We start from the raw sequence: 6074 nt of genomic DNA, 5'->3' as shown, positions 1-6074 counted from the left end.
TAGATTCTCACACATGACAAACACTTCAATGTCAGCGGACATTCAGGTGAACTACACCAACTGTAATGGCTTGGAAAAAGAAAGTTGAAGCACTGAAAGCAGTGCACATATAACAACTCACATACCACACGTAGGACCTATATGGTGAGCGATAAACAGTATAGACGACGCACCACTGCAAGAATGCTACCGAAATACAGTCATATTTTAGCTTGTCAAACTCGAGTAACTTTTTTTAACTTACAAAGTCTAACAAGTTGCATATACATCAATCAGCCATAATATTAAAACCACTGACAGGTGAAGTGAATAACAGTGATTATCTCATTACAGTGGCATCTATCAAGGGGTGGGATATATTAGGCAGCAAGCGAACAGTAAGCTCTCAAAGTTGATGTGTTGGACGTGGAAAAATGGGCAAGCGTAAGGTTCTGAGTGACTTTGACATGGGTCAAATTATGATGGCTAAACGACTGGGTCAGTGATTTTAAAGTTATGACTGATTGTTGAATGTATAGCTGGAAGCAATGAATTAATAGCAGCAAGACATTTAGTGAGTGTCTAATTGCGTAGGTCATGACATTCCGCCATTCGTCTTTACATTTCTGGTTTGCGTCAGATATTATACACTGCTTTCTTCGGATCAAGTCTGAAGACCGATAGGGTCAGGGCAAATCTTTTTCTTAACAACTATTTTTCTGTTAGTTTTGCCTTGTTCTATATATTTAAGATATAATAATATTTAAGATATATTGATTTATATTAAGATAAATTGTAGTATATTTCCACCATGATGCAAACTATTACACTTAACTGTATAATATCTGTTATGGCTGTTTATACCCACAATACTGAGTAATTTTTAAAATCTGATTGATCAGAAGGTTTTGATGAATTTTCTATAACACATCCATGATCATAATGCTGGCTGTACTTCATATAGGTTTATTTTAATGCACCCATTGTAATATGTTCTCGTTTCTACAGTAACAGCTAATTCACTGGGATTTACAGTATATGGCAGACATATAATCTTAGGCGAATAATAAACAGATTAAATAATGATATTTCACAAATGTAATAGTCTTCTGTATAGAGATATTTATTTAATATTCATGGACATGTCAGGGCTTTGTAACAATCAGTAAGTCATCAGGACAGATGAGAATTGTTTATTTGTTGTTGTTTTTTTATATTTGTTTTCTTAAAGATGAAAATTGCTGTAGTATTAGATAAATAAAACACTGTAACATTCTGTTATGTGGTCGCATTACACCACTCTATCATGGATTATTTTCCTATAACAGCACCTCATGTTTCATTCCTTAAGTAAAATATAATTCATGTATGTGTTATAACTGTATAATATAATACACGGGGAACCAAGCAAGAATTTCATAGCATAGATTTGGATGAAAGCCATTCAAACATTCAAACATCCCTTTGAATGTTTGTTTGATTTTCCCAAAGACAACAATATCCTGTGTTTATATATATATATATATATATATATATATATATATATATATATATATATATATATATTCATTTTGGAAAAACATTGGACAATCAAAAGATCAGACATTATATATTATTTAGGACCATTTTTGTGAATTGTGCTTCTTCCACTAGTTATTGATGAAGTTATAAAAGTTCTAATTGTATTGACTGGCACCAAAAAGAGGCTAACTAACTTCTGTTCCTTTACCGTATTCTACATGTTACCATAGACACTCACAAACACTCAATGAACATTTCAAGAGACTGTGTATTTTGGGTTGTTTGTAAACGATGAAAATGAGCCTGTGGGGTTATTTGGAGGCCCAGGCACTGGCTTGATTTCAGAGAGTAGATGGTTAACTAAAAAAAATCTTCCATAAATGATGTGTGGTCTTATTGGACATGCAGTGAAATAACAATTAGGTTTTTTTTTTTTTTTCAATGACTGTTGCCATTAATTAGAACACCGAGTTCCACTGGGTCCTGTAATGTGCGTTGTGTAGCCTAAAGATAAACATGGCTGCCAAATCGAGCTAATAAAACTAGACAGCTGTTGTATGATGACTTAATTCAGATGCAATTTTCAGACAAGGAAAAGGAGTGTTTCAGGAAAGCTGGAGAGAGCGATGTATATATTTATAATGCAACACTGAGCCAGGCGAAAAGTGTGTGTGTGTGTGTGTGTGTGTGTGTGTGTGTGTGTGTGTGTGTGTGTTTGAAGTGTGTGCATTAACCAGCCACAAGGAGGAAGCACATCTACAAAGATCCAACGCTCCTCTGCAGCACTACATGTTGTGTACATGCTGGATACCCCATGCTGTCCAGAGCAAGAAATGAATAACCAAAAGCAATACTACTGACCATTTATTTGACTAGATTCCTGTAATGGTATAGGTATCATTCACTAATTATATTTTCTAACTCTGATAGATTGAAGCTTACATTTGTGTGTGTGTGTGTGTGTGTGTGTGTGTGTGTGTGTGTGTGTGTGTGTGTGTGTGTGTGTGTGTGTGTGTGTGTGTACAGCCTGGCTGAAAAAATATCTGCTTCCCATTCAAATCATATTCAGACTTGGCTGCTAGGCAGTAAGACCTGACAGAATGTGACCCAGGGTCATGTTTACTTGGTCTCGTTCACACTAGATGGCAGTAAATTTCAAGAGGTAGTCTAGAAAAATGTTATGCACAAGTCAACCTTGAACTGCACAAGGCGACATTCCATACACAGAGTAAACAAATGCATTATTTAGTCGATGCTTCTACTGCGAAACGAGGTGTCCTTGCTATCTCAACATCTTTAGAAATGAAGAGCTGTAATATAATAATTCATTCATTCATTTTCCTTAACCACTTCATCCTGCTCAGGGTCACGCATCGATCCGGAGCCTTTCTCAGGAACACTGGGAGCTAGGCAGGGATTGCACTGTGATAACCTTTACACTTATTACTGAAATGATGCAAGAAACCAAGCTGGTTTCTATTTTGTGGATTTCCATACAGCACCAAAATTACTTGCAAGCACACCCAGGCTATGAGATGCACACACATCCTGACAGCTCCTTCTTCCAGGTGGTGATGGGATACGCTTGTTAATGCAGTGGTGCGGATGAGGGTTTTAGGTTAGTCCAGGAAATCCACTGGGATAGCTGAAGGTATGGGAGTCAGTGGGAATGGTGAGGTGAATGAAATACAATGAAATACAAAGTGGGGGAAGAAATGTAGAGTTGGTGCTGTAAATGAAGGCATTATCCAGAGTGTATTATCACTGAGCCCTTCATTTGTGTGTTGTGTTTAGAGAGGGTGCATTCTGTCTCTTTCTCGCGCGCGCTCGCTCGCTCCCCCTCCTTTTTCTTTATCTCTCTCGCTCTCTCCCCCTCCCTCCCTCTCTCTCCCTTATTGTTCCACAGGCTCTCTCTCTCTCTCTCACACACACACACACACACACACACGCACACATCAGGGATTTTCTTCCTCTACAGTAAAAGCCTGGCGCTGACAATGTGGACACCGGGCAGGAATATTGAACACAATTCCGGCTTTGTTTGATCCGCGCGTGCCACTCCGAAAAGGTAAGAACACGACCTAAACACTCTCCATTTCCTTCTCCCTCGCACGACCACTGCGTTTTTCTGACCCGCTGAAAGCCCTATGGAAACGTGTTTGACTTTAGAAAGCCGTTTTGCCCCGTAAGGTGAACCGCCGCGCTATCACACTAGACAAAATTTTTAACTTTGAGGCGCGAGACCTGCGTGTCGGCGTCAACGCATGTACGAAATAAAAGCAGGAATTGCTCTAACAGGTCACGGGACATGTCTCTTCTCACCGCCGTTAAATCCCAACCAGGGCTCATCATCATCATCATGATGCACTGGTCGGGAAGCCCACGCCAAAGCTGCACGTTGCGCGGCTCGAGCTGCGATCTCCTCGCGCGCATGCGGCACAAAGCACGAGCGCAGGCTGATGTTGGTCGATTTGGAGCTCGCGAGATATTCCGAACATCTGGAGCACTGTAGAACTAACATCTACAGCGCTGGGTTCCGTTTCCTTTCGTTTCCACCTCTTACACGAGCACATTTTCGAGTTTAACCTCTAAACTCGAACACTATGGAGGATGTTCACGATATAACACTTCCAATGTGACGGATGGAATTGACACTGAATCGCTGAGTCATTACGCCTCATCTTACTGATTCGATTCTTTCAAACAAACAAACAAATAGAAACGATCTGACAAAAAAAAAAAAAAAAAGGCCACTAACAGACAACATTTTAACAGATTTGTCTCAAGTGGATAGTTAGGCGTATGACACTCATTACTACTACACACCTAACCGGATTAGGCTCCAGAATTTGACAATTTGAAGCAAAACTGATCAGCAATAGAATCAACACAGTGCTTCGAACTGAACTCCTTTGAATAAGCTGAAGAGTCTCATATCCTTTAGACAGTGCCTCAGATTTGCAGGGGGTTTTTTTTATTTTTAATTTTTTTTTAAATAAACATGTTAAAAATAAATTTGACACTGCAAGTTAGTGAGTTCACTTATATTACTGATTAGGTTCTAATAGTTTAAGTGAGTCAACCTGAGGAATTCATGATTTTTTTCCCATCATTATTAGAGCATACAAGTCAACAAACAGCTGTGTGTGTGTGTGTGTGTGTGTGTGTGTGTGTGTGAGAGAGAGAGAGAGAGAGAGAGAGAGAGAGACATTACTTATGAACACCTAATTAGATTATGTTGATCTAATTAGAAAACTGTTTCAAAGCAAAACCGATTAGCAATATGGAATAACAACGATTTTTAATTGGTTGGTCAGATTTTAAAGTGCTCAAAGATACCAAAATTTTTTTTGTCATTGCAAGTTAGCGAGTCAACTCACTTTATATGTTTTCATCAGTTTAAGTGAATCAAACTAAATCAAACTAAGGAATCCATGAATTGTCCAACACAATTAGTAGCCTATACATACGCTTCATGTGAGCATATATATATGTCACTTTTATTGTCAAAATTCAATACAACGTATGCTTCTCAGGAGCAATGGCCTCCAGTTCAGTAATATTCTTGGGTTTGCGTGCTGCAACCACCTTCTTTAAATCCCACCAGAGATTTTCTATGGGGTTCAAGTCAGGTGACTGTGATGGCCCTGTAGAATCTTCCAGGACTTCTTCTGCAACCAAGCCTTGGTGGAATTTAAGGTATGCTTGGGATCATTGTCCTGTTGGAAGGTCCAATGACACCCAAGCTTCAGTTTCATTGTGCCTTCCACATGCTGCAGGTTTCCAGTGCCAGAGGATGCAAAACAGCCCCAGAGCATCACGGAGCCTCCACCATGCTTGACTGTGGACAGAGTGTTCTTTCTTCATTCTTCTTCCTCCAGACATACCGCTGACCCATCATTCTGAAAAATTCCAGTTTTGTTTCATCGCTCCACAGAACAGAATCCCAAAATGTCTGTGGCTTATTTATATGATTTTGAGCCGACTTTCTTGTGTTTTTGGATCAGTAGTGGTGTACGTCTTGGAGTTCTGGCATGGAAACCTGCGTTAAGTACGTGCCTTACTGTGCTCACTGAAACCTCAGTGCCTCTTGCCACCAAGTCTTGATGCAGGTCTTTTTCAGTCACTTGAGGGTTTTTCACAGCCTGTCTTCTCAGAAATCTGGTTGCAGCCTTTGATCACATCCTTTTTCTGCCACGTCCAGGTATTTCATTCAGTTTCTACCCCTAGCCAGTTCAGGTATTTCATGTGTTCCAGCTCAAGCCCTTGATTAGTTGCATCAGGTGTGCTTGAGATAACACCTGTTTTGCATATTTGCGCTGTTGTGAGGGATTCAATTCTGGGGGTTGAAATAATTTTGAAAGTCATTATAAGTTGCATTTTCATTTGAATTTGCAAACAGCTGAAAGTCTAAATTTTGAAAATAAACATGATTTGTAATGGGGGTTGAATAATTTTGATTGGAACTGTATGTGTATGCATGTGTGTGTGTGTGTGTGTGTGTGTGTGTGTGTGTGTGTGTGTGTGTGTGTGTGTCCCCACAAAGATTGGAATATCTGACAGTTTTGGCCTTG

General features: G+C 39.5%; 1 protein-coding gene across 7 annotated transcripts in view; it reads left to right on the top strand.

Moving 5' to 3' along the window:
* The first annotated feature begins 3311 nt into the window (after nucleotides 1–3311).
* Nucleotides 3312–6074, top strand: part of pcbp4 (poly(rC) binding protein 4) — a 107504-nt gene continuing 104741 nt past the window's right edge. For 2 of the 7 annotated variants that reach the window (XM_047149323.2, XM_017451021.3), the window contains exon 1: nucleotides 3315–3568. The gene's annotated coding sequence lies outside the window, so the exon portion shown is untranslated. Of the gene's footprint in view, nucleotides 3569–6074 lie in introns of all 7 variants that reach the window. The other 5 variants (XM_017451022.3, XM_017451020.3, XM_017451023.3 and 2 more) reach the window with 4 other exon arrangements.

This window comes from Ictalurus punctatus, chromosome 21 (assembly GCF_001660625.3).
Source record: "Ictalurus punctatus breed USDA103 chromosome 21, Coco_2.0, whole genome shotgun sequence".
In the NCBI taxonomy this organism is placed as follows: Eukaryota; Metazoa; Chordata; class Actinopteri; order Siluriformes; family Ictaluridae; genus Ictalurus; species Ictalurus punctatus.
The sequence above is the reverse complement of the archived record's forward strand: the minus strand, read 5'-3'. Positions and strand labels throughout refer to the sequence as shown.